Below are 17773 nucleotides of genomic sequence, written 5' to 3'. Positions count from 1 at the left end.
TGAAAAAGAACCCAAAAAAGGGTCACGGGTTCGATTCCAGTCACGGGCACATACCTTGGTTGCAGGCTTGATCCCCAGCCCTGATTGGGGCGTGTGTGGGAGGCAACCAATCGATGTGTTTCCCTCACATCGATGTTTCTCTCTCTGTCTCTCCCTCTCCCTTCCATGCTCTCTAAAAATCAATGGAAAAAATATCCTGCAGAGACCAGCAAGGACCCGCAAAATGTTCAGCTTCTCAGTGACACTAGCCACGTTTCAAGGGCTCTATAACCACCTATCTAGTGGCTCCCATGCCAGACAGTGTAGAGATAGAGCACCCCACCCTTGCAGATAGTTCAGTGAGGACAGACTGATGGACTTCCAGGTCTTTTCCATCCCTAAGACTCAAAGTCTACACCTAGGAGAGGAAATTAATAGCCTGAAAAGATGAGCCTATGAATGAATCACTGCATGATTTGACATAACTCCGGAGAGAGATGTAAAATGGCCAAGTCGTGCTAGGAGGACACACTGAAAACAAAACAAAGAACCATGAGCTCCTGGCAATGTGAAGAGCTTTATTCTGCCTGTGATGACCTTGAAAGCAAGAACATTTAGCGCTAACAAGGCACTGTCAATATCCTGGCTGGGCGCCGGTGAGATGCAGTGTTCGTTGTCTGCATCGGGGTGTGTTTGGCTGCCTTCCCCAGCCCGCCTATCTACAGGGCTGTGGCCAGTTTATCAGTGTCTCCCCGGCCGGCTGCTGCTAGCGTCAGGAGCATCTCCACTGAGGCGGCACCCAGGAATGCTGTCCAAGACCAGGCACAGCCCAGGCCAGAAAGTCACCTCAAGGTCTCTGAAGTTACTTGGCCTCCGTTGTCTGGAGCAGGGCTTCTTAGAGCCTGGTGACATGTTCTTCATCATGATCATTTGAAGGAGTGTTGGCAGTATGTTACTAATAATATAGTGCCAAGGCTTCATACCATTTATTAAATTTAGTAATAATAACAATGGCTATTTCTAAAACATTGATTTCAGAGAGGAAGGGAGAGGGAGAGAGAGAAACATCAATGATGAGAGAGAATCATTGATTAGTTGCCTCCGGCATGCCCCCTATTGGGGATTGAGCCCGAAACCCAGGCATGTGCCCTTGACGGGAATCGAACTGGGGACCCCTCAGTCTGCAGGCCGATAGTCTATCCACTGAGCCGAACCAGCTAGGGCAGCAATGGCTATTTATTGAGTGTTTATATGTCCGAGGGGCTGTGCTCAATAGCATATATTTCATAGTTCATTCGTTCCTCAAAACAACCCTAAGAGTGGATGTGGCTATGTTTCATCACTGCCCTGGCTCCCAAGAGAGATGCACAGGCTCATGGGAAGTGCTATACAACTCTCCCAATCCCCCTAATGTCTCCAACCCCAACCTCATCACGAAGGGGAGAGCCTCTGGGTGTTATGGGTCATGTGGCATATGTCACATGGGTACTGTGAAGGTTGAGGCCATACAGACATCTCTTCTGCTGGATGGTTATTGGGCAACAGCACTCTTGGCTGCTGAGGCTGGGCTGTCTTCCCTGGACACCAAGAGGCAGGATGACTAGTGCAGCAACTCAGCACAGACAATACTCCTCACTGGAATGGGAGCCGGAGGCTCCGTGGCACTGAGAGTCCACACAGCTTCCAGGTGCCAGCAGCGGATGATGCTCATGCTGGCTGGTGGAGGCTGGAGCACTCTGGGTCTCCACATGGACCATGTAGATCTGGTTCTTCCACTCCAGGACCCCTTGGCCTATTTCCCTAAACCAGAGCAATGGTAAAACATACCACCAACAAAGCCTAATTTCAAAGGGCTAAATGAGAGATGAGATCTACCTTGTTTTGCACTGTGCTTGGTATGTAGTAAACAAATAATCAATACATAGCAACTGTTAGTAGAATCATAGTTGTTGATAATTGTAGTAGTAATAACAACGAGAATGATCATACAAATATTGGAATTTTATTTGCTGTAACTCATTCTTTGCAACTCAGGAATCTGATCTAGTCTGTGAATGTGAGTGTTGTGGAGAAGTTGAGATAAAGATTTACTCTAACCAGTCATGCCTTCTTCCATTTCAATTACATTTTACACATGTGGAAACAGAGGCTCAGATGGATTAAGAAGGTTTTCCAGCCTGGTTGGCATGGCTCAGTGGTTAAGCATAGACCTGTGAACCAGAGATCACGGTTTGATTCCTGGTTGGGGCACATGCCCGGGTTGGAGGCTTGATCCCCAGTAGAGGGCATGCAGGAGGCAGCCAGTTAACCAATGATTCTCTTTCATCATCGATGTTTCTATTTCTCTCCCCCTCTCCCTTCTTCTCTGCTTTCCCAAAGCCAACCTCCTGTGGCTGGCCAACCTCCCATGGTCTCCCCACCCCGCCGGCCGGCCTGATCAGCCCCTATTGCCAGCCAGGCTGAGGGACCTCACCCGTACATGAATACGTGCACCGGGCCTCTAATATATATTTTTTAAAAGGAAGTTTTCCAAGTGGATGCCTCTAGTAACATTACTATTCCTCTTTGCATTTCCATACACATTCTTGAATGGGAAAGAAAGAGATGAGGTAACATGCAACACAAGGTTAGCTCAAGGCAGTTGTTGGGCATGTGGATTCCATCAGTCCTGTGCATCACCGCTGAAAAATAAGATTTCTGGAAATGTGTCGCTATCAAGAACGGATCACAGATAGTGATGACATGGAGTCACTGCTGGCTGAGGACACTGCTGGCTGAGGAACAAAAACATTCACCCACCAGTCATATATAGTCAGGAAAGACAATGACATAAGATAAGTGTGGCCCATCTCTGGAATCCAGTTGTTTGTCTAGTTCTAAACAAACCCAGCTTCAAAGCCATACCAGACAGAATTCTCTTAATGGCTTGAGCAGCCATTTTCAACTGGTGTGTTGCAAGAGGCGAACTGGTGTGCTGCAGGAATTTTTAAAACATGCAATACTTGACTATTTAATCAGGGGCACTGGCACTAACCTCTTTTCCCTTAGATTGTCAAATAAAAAATGACAACAGCCAACACAACAATAGCTGTCTGGTGTGAATGAATCAAAAGTATACCTATGTTTTTGTCAAATCGGCAAAAAATATCTATTTGTGTGTGTTGCAGAACTTTAGTAATCTATATATATAAAAGGCTAATATGCAAAGTGTCCCCTCGGGCGTTCGCCCGGGAGACTGGGATTTCGATTGCTCGCTATGACATGCGCTGACCACCAGCGGGTGGCGCAGAACAAAGGAAGGCCCCTGCAGCTGGGGAAGGGAGGCCCTGGCCAGGAGTCGGAAGGCCCCAATAGGCCCTGATTGCCAGCCAGGCCTAGGGACCCTACCCGTGCAGGAATTTCATGCTCCCAGCCTCTAGTTAGCTTATGTGTGCCATGAGACAAAAAAAAAAGTTAAAAATCACTGGGCTCGAGGAATGTGGAGTTAGTGTCTGTGACAGTTATCTAAAAAATGTCCCCTCAGGCTGGAAGGCCAGTCTGGACTTTGGGCTTCCATGTCTTTCTAAGACCTTGGATCAACTCCAGAATGATTTCTGGATGGTAGGCCTCACCCCAGTCAGGGATTATTCCTCATTCTTTCATTTTCACGAAGCTGTTTGCTTTGCTTTTCTTCATGGACTGGCCAAGAGCTACTGAGGAAAGGGTGATAAAGTTCAGCCTTCTTGTGCCTAAAGTAAGTGTGTATCTCTCACAGGGGCAGAAAGAGCCGTAGGGCGTGGCTTCCTCAAGAGTTAGTAGAATGTCACCTGGTGGGCATGGCTCAGTCGACCTATGAACAAGAAGGTCATGGTTCAATTCCCAGTCAGGGCACATGTCCAGGGTTGTAGGCTCAATCTCCAGTGGGGGGCATACAGAAGGCAGCCAATCAATGATTCTCTCTCATCATTGATGTTTCTATCTCTCTCTCTCCCTCTCCCTTCCTCTCTGAAATCAATAAAAATATATTTTGGGGGAAAAAAAAAAGAGTTAATAGAATGTAGAACTTAACAGTCCAGAGTCCTTGGTCAGCAGACCAGGGCATGAACCCAATCCCACTGCAACTCACTGTGTGATATGGGGACAAGTCATTCAAACTCTTGAAGCCTCAGTTTTCCAATATGTATGTCAAGTTGGAATGATAAGACCATCCATCTTACAGGGTGGCTGGGAGGTTGCCATGAGCAAAGCTCCTTAAGAGACTTGGCACAGTGTCTGGCATGTAGTAAAGCAGGGTTGACATTGGCTGTCCTCACATCCCAAACAGCCAGTTGCCAAAATATTTACCAACAGGAGTGGGGAGTGCAGGGACCCAAGAGAATGGATGCTGTCATAGTCACCATTCATTCTGATTGGCTGATACAATGCTGTTTTGGTTGCTAAATATTTTGTATATAATTCCTGGCATTGATCATCCAACAAATACTAACTCTGATGATTATGATTGCTTTTCTCACAAGGAAGGGAATCAGGAATTCATAGGCCAGTGTGTCCTGCACTAGTTGTTGCTATGCATTGTATGTTGTATTCCCAAGTCCCCATTCCCACCTCCTCCTTGTTGCCAGGAGGGAACAGCATCACCATAGCAAACAGCGTTCATGTGTCATCCATCAAATGAGGAAAAATGTTCAGTGTTCACTACAGGGTAGCAGATGAGAAGAATCCCTCACTCCCTTAGCTGAATGCTTCCAAGAGCGCAGGACATCATTACTTAAAAAATGATCGTGTATCTTCATCAAAGAGAAGCACTGTTTCCTATCCCTTTCATGCTCAGTGGAAAATGATGAGATCAAGAAGATAAAAGACAGAGCTCGCATGTGAGGAGGCACAGATGAAAGAGATGGATACTCCCATTTATTGGAACAAACGCAGAAATAATAAACAATGCCACCTTGGATCAAACAATGAATTTATTCATTAAAATTTTACAATGCCCTGGCCTGGGAAATAAGATGATTTCCTTCACCATTCGCACCAGAAAATGTGGCTTCTAAAATATACACGTCTTTTGATTCTCTTCCAAATGGTTCCTTGGGTTATCTGATTCATTGGAGTTTAACAAAAGCAATTGCTTTGGTACTATGTCATTCTTGAACATGAGTAGTCTTTGAAGAATTCCAAAAATTACATTAAAATACATTAGAAGCATATGAAACCTTATTTTTCCTAAGAACATTATTTTATACTTTCTCTGTGAGGTTGTGAGTGCCCATTTCATAGATGAGAGCAGGGAGTGAGCATTGAAAACAACTTGTATAGGATTTTTCAAGTTCCTGAGGTCAGATTTTTCTATTTGAAATGGATATTTCATTATTACATTTGAATTTGTTACTATTTCTCCTAGAATTGTGCTAAAGTCACCATTGACAGTCTATCAGTATAAAACCTTTGTCTTAAATAAAGAGGGTAAACCAGGTCCCAAGGCTGATGTAAACCGTGGTAGAGATAGGTAGACCCTAGTGTGGCTCCATGTTCATGCCCTGCATAATCTTGGCTCCTTGAGTGTGGGAGAAACATACTACTTGCTTCTAACCAATAGAGCATGACAGTGCTGATGTGACGTCACTCCTGTGATTATGTTATGATATGGATAGGGCTAATCTTGCTAACATGCATCAGAGACTCTCTCTATTGCTGGTTTTAGTATGCTGCCAGGATGTGACTGGCCCATGGAGAGGGTCATGTGTCAAGGTACTGTGGGCAGGCTCTAGGAGCTGAAAGCAGCCCCTGCCTGATAGCAAGGAAATGGGGACCTCAATCCCCCAAATACTAGTAAATTGTGCCAAAAACATGAGGGAGCTCGGGAGTGGATCTTTTCCCAACCAAATCGCATAGGAGCTTGCAGCCCTGGCTGACACTTAGGTTGCAGTGTGGCGAAAACCCTGAAAAAGAGAACCCAGCTAAACTATACCCAAATTTCTGAGATTATAACCAGTGTGGTTTTAAGCCACTAAACCAGTGGTCGGCAAACTCATTAGTCAACAGAGCCAAATATCAACAGTACAACGATTGAAATTTCTTTTGAGAGCCAAATTTTTTAAACTTAAACTATATAGGTAGGTACATTGTTATTAACTTAATTAGGGTGCTCCTAAGGCTTAGGAAGAGCCACACTCAAGGGGCCAAAGAACCACATGTGGCTCGCGAGCTGCAGTTTGCTGACCACTGCACTAAACTATATGGTAATTTGCTACATAGCAATAGAAAACTAATACATAAACTTGCATCTGTCAGTCCAAACCAGCTGATTCTAGTGCCCAGCACTGTGGCAAATAGCATTTGGTTATGAAAGAAATATATAGCTTGGTTCCTGCTCAGAAACTAATTGGAGAGCAAGAATCCTGGGTATATGGAGGAGGTGGCAGAATTTGTGATTTCCCTGAATCTCTCAGATGAACAAACAGAGCAGTTAGGCTACCCAAACCAAATACCCACAGGCAACATCTACCATAAAACTGCATGGCAAGGTATCCTCCCAAACCCCAAACACTGGTGGGAGAGGACGAATGCCCAAAGCTTCAAGACCCATGTGGAATAAGGAATTGTATGAGAAGAAACGGAGGTAAGACAACCGGGCTCTGACAGTCCCTCCCTTATCAGGAAACGCAGTAGGTCAGTCTGAGAATAGCCACTGAAACTGGAAGGCGTCCCACATGATCCAGTGCGGTGTGCCCGCTAGGAGATGGCAGAGTGCTGGACCCACCTGGCCCTGGGAACTCCCCAAACGAACAGACAGGAGCTCCCCTCAAGGCAAAGCTCTGCAGTGAAGAGAAACTACGAGCATAGAATCCAAACTGAGCAGGACTGGAACAGGGGGAACAAAGGGGGTTTTAAAAAAGGGGATCCAGATATTAGTAGGAAAGGAAGCAGTCCAGGTACATGAGCTTTCTAAATAATTTTCAAATCAAAGAGAAGATGACAAGGAAATATTAGAAAATATTTTCAACTGGATGATGATGAAAAATGACAAGATTTGTATGTAGGGTGCAGCTAAAGCAGTATTTAGAGGAAGACATTTAAAGCTTTAGATGCCTATATTATCAAAGAAGAAAATTTAAACTCAAGTATTTAAATGATCATCTGAGGAAATTAGGAAAAAAATTAATTAAACAATAGAAGGGGAAAAAAAAGTTGTTCTTTATCAATCAACCATATTAGATTTTTCTTGTGTTTTTTTTTTCCTCACCAGTGTTTAGTTGTTTTCAGTGTAAAAAATTTTGCACAAAAATGCAGAAATCAATATACAGAAAACAAACAAAAACATAAATTTTGAAATCTTAAATGTTGTTCATTGTAAAGATAATTATAATTGATAAGCCCCTAGTGAGAAGAGAGAGAAAATAAATATTATCAATATCAGGAAAGAGAAAGATAATCTTTATAGATCCTACAAACATCAAAAGGATACAGAGAAAATATTAGCAAAAACTTTATGCCAATAAATTTAATAGCTATTAAAATAGATAAGTTTCTTGAAAAAACTCAACTATCAAACTAAGCAAGTAGAAAATAGAAAATTTGAACAGCCCTACATGTATTAAGTCAATTGAGTACCACATTTAAAAATCTTCCACAACGAATGCCCTAAGACCAAGTTATTTCATGCGCGAATGCTATCAAATATTTCAGGAAAAAAATAATACTAACATATACAAACTCTTGTACATAATAGAAGTTAATGCATTCATCTCATTTTCAGACCAAACTTATATCAAAATCTGACAAAGATATGGTAAGAAAATTACTGACCCTTAATGAATACAGATGGAAAAATTCTCAAAAAACATTAGCAAGTCAAATCCAGCAATATGTAAAAAAAAAAAAAAAATCTATCATGACTAAGTGGGATTTATTCCAAGAATGCAAGGTTGAGTTGACATTTAAACATCAACCAATATAATTTATAAAATTAAGAAAATAAAGGACAAAAGTCATATAAACATTTTAGTAGATGCATAAAAAGTATTTGGAGAAAAAATACCGACTCATGATAAAACTATCTCAGCAAATTAGAAATTGAAAACAACTTTCTAAATCCAATAAGCAGCATATTTAAAAAGCCCGCAATTAACAATGTACTTAATGATGAAAGAGTAAATAACTTCCCTCTAAGATTGGAAACAAGGCAAGCTTGTACATTCCTATCCTTTTTAGTCAACACAGAACAGGAGGTTCTGGCACCCCAAAAGGCAAGAAATAAAAAATTAAAGACATAGGCTTAGAAAAAAAGGGAAAAAAATTATTTATTCACAGGCAACATGACTGACTACACACAGAAAATCCTAAGCAAACTACAAAACAAACAAACAAACTAGAATTAATCAATGATTTTATCAAGCCTTTTGGATACTAGGTCAATTGAATACCTATATGCTAGCAACATCTGTAACTCAACAAAGGTTTCTGTGCTCAACACACCAACGTGCCAGAGAGATCCACACATCTGTCCATCTGAAGGTGGTTGATTCGGATGCATAGAGGAGGCAGTGCTTGTACCCTGGGTACCCTGGCTGAGCCCACAGCCCCAGCAAACCCCATAGCAGCAGTAGAGGCAGCCAGTGACTCCAGCCCCACTCCCTCAACACAGCACCAGTGGGGGGAAATTCTTTTTAAGGCAGAAACAACACAGGCTCCCCCATCAGCAGCTGGGATAGTACCCCTCTTCCCAGAGAACCTGGTAAGTAGTATTAGCTGGAGGCAGCACACGCAAGCCCAGTCCCCGCTGCGGCAATGGCATCCATGACCCTGGCCCTCAACTCACTTGTGAGCAGTAGCACTTGTGAGCTGGAACACCTTCAATACAGTGAAGGACCCTGAGATGATTTTCACCCCATGCTCCTCTCCCCCCTCCCCCCACCTCTCCCCTACAGGTGGTGCCCTGAGACCCTGGATGCAGTGGATGCTCCTGACATCTGAGAGACTTCAGCACCCATGACTACGACAACACTGGCAGCAGCAAGGCACCCAGGTGGCATCCCTGGCAGAGGCCGCAGAGTGTGGGAAAATGCTGTCTCTCAAATATAAGCACACACAGCACAGGTAAGAAAAACCAAAATCTTGTACGCTGTCACCACCTACTGGAAACAAAAGAAAGACCTCTCATTACCAGCTTGAACTGTTAGAATCAAAGTAAACAATGCTTTACCCAAATAAGAAAATGTTGACGACTCCAAATGTGCTGGTAGAGGAAAAACTCATCAAGCACCAGGAAAAATTATGGTAACACAGTATCACAAAAAGAAAATGACAATTCTCCAGAAACCAAATCTGAAGTCATGGGAAATTGTGATCTGGTAGAAAAATTCAAAATAATTGTCATAAAGAAACTCAACAAACTCCAATACAGCTCAGAAAGGCAGTTCAATGAGTTCTAAAAAAGAACCAAACAAAAATTTTGGAGCTAAAGAAAATAAATGAGACTTTACTAAACGATTGCACTAAAAAACATTGGAAATGGAGCAGATCATATAGAAGAGAGAATTAGTGAGCTCAAAGATGGTAAACTAGAAATAATTCAGGTGTAAGAGGAGAGAGAACAAAGATTTTTTTAAATGAAGAAACTCTACAAGAACAACCCAAGTACATTAGAAAAAGGAACATAAGGATAATGGGTATCCCAGAAGGAGAAGAGAGACAGAAGGGAGCAGAGAGCTTATTGAGAGAAATAATAGTTGAGAACTTTCAAATCTGAAGAAGAAACTGGCTATAAAAGTCAGTGAAACTAATAGAACACCTGAGTATCTCAACACAAAAAGACCTTCTTCAAGACAAATTACATTAAGACTACCAAAAGTCACTGATAAAAAAACAAACAAACACAAAAAACTTCAAAGGCAGCCAAGAAAAAAGATAGTAAGTTACAAAGGAATATCCAATAGGCCAGCAGTTCTCAACCTGTGGGTCGCGACCCCTTTGGTGGTCAAACGACCCTTTCACAGGGGTCACCTAAGACCATCCTGCATATCAGATATTTACACTACAATTCATAACAGTAGCAACATTACAGTTATGAAGTAGCAACAAAAATGATTTTATGGTTGGGGCACAACATGAGGAACTGTATTTAAAGGGCTAGAAGGTTGAGAACTACTGCAATAGGCTATCAGCAGATTTCTCAGCAAAAACTCTATTGTCCAAGACAGAGTGAATTGACATATTCAAAACACTAAAAGATAAAAATTTCCAGCCAAGAATATTCTATCCAGCAAAGTTATCCTTCATTTATGAAGGAGATATAAAGGCTTTCTCAGACAAACAATAGTGGAAGAAGTTCACCACCAGTAGACCTGCCTTATAAGAAGTGTAGAAAGGAGCTCTTCTACCTACAATGAAAAGGCAAAAGTACACAACACTTTGAGTAAAGATAGAATCAGAAAACTGCCCCTCTACTTCAGAATAGGGTGTTAAATAACTATAGCATAAAGATTAAAGGGAAAAAAACACCAAAAATAACTATAGCTATTACAGTTTGGTAATGAACTCACAACATAAAAAGGGATAATTTGTGAGAAGAGAATAAAAGGGGAGAAGGAAAAGGATAAAATCTGTAGAAGCAAATGAACATAGGATGCTATCAGCAGAAAAGGGATTTTTTTTTCTATGAGATGCTTTATACAAACCTCATGGTAACCACAAAACAAAAAGTCCAAGAAGAGACACAAAACATAGAGAAAACTGAGAACACTATAAATTGATATAGTCAGTATGAAAAACAATCTGGAGATTCCTCAATAAACTAAGAATAAAACTACCATCCAGCTATTCTACTTCTGGATATTAACCCGAAGAATACGAAAATACTAACTAATTTGAAAAGTTGTATGCACCCACATGTTCACAGCAACATTATTTACAATTGCCAACATATGGAAGCAACCTAAATGCCAAGCATACATACACACACACACACACACACACACACACGCACATGCACGCATGCTGGACTATTACTCAGCCATAAAAAAGATGAAATATTGCCATTTATGATAGCATGAATGGACCTTAAAGGTATTGTGCTAAGTAAAATAAGTGAGAAAAAGGAAGACAAATACTGTTTGATTTTACTCATATGTAGAATATAAAAACAAAACAAAAACAAACTCTGAAGCAGACCACAGATTGATGGTTACCAGAGGAGAAGGGGGTGGGGGAAGGGCAAAATGAGTAAAAGAAGTCAATTGTAAGGTGACAAATGGAAACTAGACCTTGGGTGGTGAGCATACTGTAGTGTATGGAGATGTCAAATTATAATGTTGTCCACCTGACACAGATAATGTTATACACCAATGTACCCACAATAATAAATCAGTGAAGTTTACTATTGCTCAAACAAACAAAAAGGCAGATGCCATATCGAAATTCCCACTGGTCAAAGATGGAGCAAATTAAAAATCAATAATAAATTAAAATTCTCAGATATGTTTAAATCCACAAGTTCATTGTGATACTTACAAAACATCAAATCAACCTATTAAATCCCTTTAATAACGCTAGAGAACTACTTCCTTATTTTTTAAACTGGAAAATTAAGAGTAAAATATTTATCCTGCCCTTACCAATAAAAATAACCCAATAGTCATTATGGGAAGTTTATAGAAAAATTGCAGCTAGTAAATTAAGACTGAGCGATAGATTTAGAATATTACCATTTGAATTACTGGATCTAAGCAATGATCATTCAGAATTGATAACATCACAAAAAAGGGAGACAGCCAGACATTACATCTCTCTCAGGAGAAATATACAGCACCACCTATGGTGTCGTTTTAACAGCAGCAACAACAACAAAAATTAAAGCTAAATATGAACTCTCTGGTCTGACTACACATTTACGGGAAATACAAGGCATAGCCATAGAGGAATGTGTTAAATGCACCACGGGATGCAGTTAGCAGCATCCAGACTATGGGAAACTTCAAGTCAAACAATTCAAGTTACTTCAAAAACTTGTAAGGAGAAAAGAAAAAGAGAGAGAGGTTAGAGGAAGTCTATAGGCTAAAAGAGTTGAAACAGATCCAGCAATTGCAATTTTATGCACATTATTTTGATCCAGAATACAAGAAACAAAATGCACAAACACTATCTAAAACAATATTTTCTTATATTAAGAAATTATTACATTTTTTGAAAATGATGTGGTGTTTGTTTTTCTTTAGATATTAACAGATGAAGTGATATGATGTCTAGAATTTGTTTCAAAATAATTAGGGTGGGGGAGACTGGCTGGTGAAATAAATTGGCCATATTTTGATTATTGTTGATGTTGGATGATAGTTATAAGTGGTTCATTAAGCTAGTATCTCTATTTTTTGTGTGTATTCAAGAGTTTCCATCACAAAAAAGGGGAAAATAGCTTCCATTTAAGATGGCAAAGTAGGTAAACATGGTACTCGCATCCTCCCAGGACCACATCAAAATGATAACTGAACCACAGAACAACCATCATTCAGGACCGCCTGAAATCTAGGTGAACAGAAGTCCAACAACTAAGGCTAGAAAGAAGCCATGTCAAGACTAGAAGAGATGGCCCAGCCGTGTGACTCAGTGGTTGAGCATCGACCTATGAACCAGGAGGCCACGGTTAGATTCCCGGTCAGGGCACCTGCCCAGGTTGCGGGCTGGATACCTGGTGGGGGGCGAGCAGGAAGCAGTTGATCAATGATTCTCATCATTGATGTTCCTATCTCTCTCTCTCCCTCTCCCATCCTCTCTGAAATAAAATACTAATATATATATGTTAAAAAAAAAGACTAGAAGAGGTGGAGACTTGAATGAGCTGGTCCCACATCCAGGTGTGGCTGTTAAAAGTCAACAGGGATCTCTCAGCTGTGGAGGCCTCCCCTGAGGAACAAGGAGTGCAGTCCCAGGCTGGCTCCCCAGCCCAGGGCTCCAATGCTGGAAAGAGAAGTCCCCATAACTGATGACTGTAAAAACTAGCAGGGCCTAGCCGGGTTGGCTCAGTGGATAGAGCATCGACCTGCGGACTGAAAGGTCCCGGGTTTGCTTCAGTTGCAGGCTTGATTCCCGGCCCCGTTGGGACTCGTGTGGGAGGCAACCAATTGATGTGTCTCTCTCACATCCATGTTTCTCTCTCTGAGTCTCCCCCCACCCCACCCCCTTCCATTCTCTAAAAATCAATGGGGAAAAAATATCCTTGGGTGAGGATTAACAAAAAAACAAACTAAAAACCAGCAGGGATGGTGGCTGAGTGAGACCCAAGGCTGCTGGATCCCAGGCATTTCTCTTAAAGGGCCCCCACGCGGACTTACTTGGATTCACTCGCTCTGAACTCCAGCGCTGGGCCAGCAGCTCCAAGTTGCCAGGGACGTATATGAAAACTGAATTGTCTGGCTTCAGGGTGAAGGCTGGAGGGACAGCTTCCTCCCAGGCAGAAGTGCTGGCAGAAACCACTGCTCCTTTGCAGAGCTCTCTCCCTGCAGGTGCAGGTGGGCCTTATATCTGAGTCTCCATCAACCCTGCTATCATCCTATCACCGCTCGCCCCACCCTGATGATTCCCTGAGACTCCGCCCCTCCAACTTTGGGGCCCTACCAAGCCATTCTCAGTGGCTTTTCCATACAAACAGCCTGTCTTGACTCATACTTTGGACTTTCCTAAAAAGTCTCAAAGGGCCACAAACCCCAAACAAGCAGCATCTGGCCTCAGCGTGCCCCATACCTCTGGCTAAGCAGCCCCAAGCCTGGCACCAGTGGCAGCCAGCTTCAGTTCTCAGCTTAGCCTCCTCCTGGGCACCTCCAATCCCAGCCTAAGTGGCAATCATCTGCAGATTGCTTTGTAGCTCATGCTGGGTGGCCTGGACAAGGCAAAGGCAGGAGCTGACCTTGGCCTGCACTTCCCCGGAGGCCCCAGAGCCAGTGCACCCAGTGGACAGCTTCCCACCAAGCCGGGGCACCACCCAACCACCTTCATGAGCAACACACTCAAGGGGCGGACTTATGGCACCAGAGCCCCACTGAAGCGAGTCCTGCTCTGTGGGGTTGGCTGCACAGCAGCTCCTCTGTTGTAGTTACATCTGGTTCTCAGGGTCAATTAGCCTGTGGGTCAATCCCTCTCATTGACTTGCTAACAGCAATCAAGGCTCAACTGCACACAGTCCATTTGGGGTTCGGGGCGAGTGCTCATCTGGAGCGCCCTGCTCAGGTGACTGGGGAGGTTGCACCCCTGGCTCCCACAGGACATCTATGAAAAGCTACTCTACCAAGACCAGGAGACATTGCAGCTCTGCCTGATTCATAGAAACAAGCACAGGGAGGCAGCCAAAATGAGGAGTCAAAGAAACATTTCCCAAAGAAAGAACAAAATAAAACTCCAGAAAAAGAACTAAACAAAATGGAGATAAGCAACCTACTAGATGCAGAGTTCAAAACACTGGTTTTTAAGGATGTTCAACAAACTTAGGGGATTAATAGGCCAACTCAGTGAGAACTTCAACAAAGAGATAGAAACATAAAAAAGGACCCATCAGAAATAAAGAATAAAATAATGCTGTGTACAAGAGACTCACTTCAGATGGAAAGACACACAGAAACTGAAAGTAAAGGAATGGGAAAGATATGTCATGAATTTGGAAATGAAAAGAAAAAAAAAAAACAAAAACCTGGGGTAGCAATACTTATACCTGACAAAGTGAACTTTAAAGCAAAGCTTTATAACAGAGACAAAGGACCTAGCAATGCCAATTCTGAGTATTAATCTGAAGAAACCCAAAACACTAATTTGAAAAGACATATACATTCTTATGTTCATTGCAGCATTCTGTATAATAGGCAAGATGTGGAAGTAACGTAAGTGCCCATCAATAGACAGATGGAGCCCTAACCGGTTTGGCTCAGCGGACAGAGCGTTGGCCTGCAGACTCAAGGGTCCTGGGTTTGATTCTGGTCAAGGGCATGTACCTTGGTTGTGGGCACATCCCCAGTGGGGGGTGTGTGGGAGGCAGCTGATCGATGTTTCTCTCTCATCAATGTTTCTAACTCTCTATCCCTCTCCCTTCCTCTCTGTAAAAAATCAATAAAATATATATTTTAAAAAAATAGCCGGATGGATACAGAAAATGTGGTACAAATATACAATGGAATATTACTCAGCCATAAAAAACGAAATCTTGTCATTTATGACAACATGGATGGACCTGGAGAGTATTGTGCTGAGCAAATAAGTCAGACAGAGAAAACAAATACCACATGATTTCACTCGTATGTGGAATCTAAAGAACAAAATAAATGAACAAACAAAACAGAAACAGACTCATAGATACAGAGAACATATTGATGGTTGCCAGAAGGGAGGGGGGTTAGGGGTTGAAGGGATTAAGAAGCACAAATTGGCAGTTACAAAATAGTCATGGGATGTAAAGTATAGCATAGGAAATATAGTTAATAATATTGTAATAACTATGTATGGTGTCAATGGGTACTAGGTTTATCAGGGTAATCACTCAGTTATATGATGTCTAATCACTGGGTTGTACACCTGAAACTAATAAAATACTGTATGTCAACTTTAACTGAAAAATAAAAAAGTATTTTTAAAAATTAAAAAATGTCACCCTGGCTGGTGTGCTCATTGGTTAGAGCCCATGCACCAACGGGTTGAGGGTTTGATTCCCAGTCAAGGGCATGTAACTTGGTTGCATGTTTGCTCCCCACCCCAGTGGTGAGTGTGCTGGAGATAATCACATTGATGTTTCTCTCCCTCCCCCTCCTTATCTCCCTTTCACTCTCTCTGAAAAGCAATAGAAAAAATATCCTCAGGTGATGATTAATAACAACAACAAAAAATTTAAAAATGTAATTGTTTAAAAAGAAGTGGAAAATAAAAGCAAGTATTTGACGGTGAAAGGAAAAAGACTGACGTACCGGAAACACTTGCCAAATTATGCCAAACCATTAGGTGTTAGGACATCTATATGGACTCAAATGCAAGCAACATGCTGTTCTTTAAATTATGTTTCAGAAAAGGAGTGAGTGACCTTAAGTTCTAGTCCTTATAGGCCTCTCTCATAATGGGCTCTGTCTCAATTATTTCATTTTGAACAACAACGTGATAATGGGCAACAACATAGTAACCTGAAATTAGAGTGGCCTAACCAACACTAGCTTCAGATTTATAGATACCCAGTGAGGAGACTGTTTTTAAAAAGAATGCAGAGATTTAACAAAGATCTAGTGAGTATTCTGAAGGCTGTGACCTCTCAGTTGCAAACGTTGGCCATTACTATAAAGTCGCTAGTTTAAAACAAGATCATTAAAAAAAAATAATTCAGTGGTTACAATGAGGAAATCACTAATGGAAGCAAACGGTCCTGCTGTTACATTAACAGCTGTTGTAGCTTGGAAAAATATTCTCTAGCAATAGCCCCATAAAAGATTTCAAGAAGGACTTATTTGGAAGTAAAATATTGAGCTGGAAGTGAAGATGAAATCATCTAGACGCTGTGTTTGATGAGCCAACATGTTGCCCGAGTGATGACTAAGAACTGTAGCTGCAATGAGGAGTTCAAATAAAACTGTCTTGTGAAATGTGAGATAAGACCAAAAGGCAATATTTCTAAATCAAGATAGGATTTTATGTAAAAAGCCATTTTAAAAACGTTTGTGTGTTTAAACGAACAAATTAAACATGTTAAGTAGACATGTGACTGTTTCATCTAGATCACCAAAAGTTTATACATTTAAATTGGCCCCTAAAAGTATCATGGGCCTGGCAGATAAAGTCAGCCCTAATTAACGTTTGAAAATTTGTCTTTTATGTATATTACAGGCATTTTATGCTTAAGGAATTGTTATGGTCGTTATGTATATGTGGACAAAACCATTTCCTGTATATGGAGAGGTAGGTCTCATCTGAATCACATGCTTCCATGTGGGCAAAGATGGATCAGGAAGGAGGAGACCATCTGTTGGGTCTGCCATTGGCCATGACCATGCAATATTCCCCAAATGGAGAGCAGAACTTAGTGGGAGAGTATAGGGTGTCTGAAAAACATAAGTACGGGTTACTTTTGGGGAACAGCTTTTAGGACACTAGAAATGAGATGGTGGTCATCATAATGAAATTGGCCTGGGAAAGGAAAGTCAGGTCATCTTCTGAAAAATTGTTCCTGGTTTTGGGGCTGGATGGTATTGCCTTAAGGTCAGATGCTTGAATCTGATGACCATAATGCCCTTTAGGACTTCGATCACTACTTCCTTTTGTGCTAAGTATAACCAAGAGAAAGGGCTTTGGCCATTCCCAGGTGAGGGTTTAAAGCAGCACCAGCGAATCCTTCGGGACTGGCGAGAACAACAGCTGAGATCACAGCTGTGAATGGGGGGTTTCAGAGAAGACCTACCGCCAGGTTTACTTGTTCAGCAGGCCTTTTCCAGAAGAGTCAACTCGTCAATGCCACCTGGGACAAGTCTGCCTTAAAGAGAATATTGGTGTATTCTCACAATTGTGAAGTTTCCTTTCTCTCTCCAATTGGTGATCAATAACACTGCTCTAAATGCATTTTGTTTTTTGCAATTCACAGGGTGTTACTATGTTGGGTTACTATGTGAATTTTAAAAAGTCATAAACAGCATTTATTACCTTGGTAAAATTCATATATATATATATATATATATATATATGACTAGTTAATGCCTCCCTCCTCAATTGTTGGAGGGCCCTAAATCTCTTTCCCTAAGGGAAGTGCATTGATTCCTTACTGAAACCACCAGGGATCGATCAACTTATAAATCATTGATCTGCCAGT

This window comes from Myotis yumanensis, unplaced genomic scaffold (assembly GCF_028538775.1).
Source record: "Myotis yumanensis isolate MYYU_CA2020_CCGP unplaced genomic scaffold, mMyoYum1.0.hap1 SCAF_14, whole genome shotgun sequence".
Lineage (NCBI taxonomy): Eukaryota > Metazoa > Chordata > Mammalia > Chiroptera > Vespertilionidae > Myotis > Myotis yumanensis.
The sequence above is the reverse complement of the archived record's forward strand: the minus strand, read 5'-3'. Positions refer to the sequence as shown.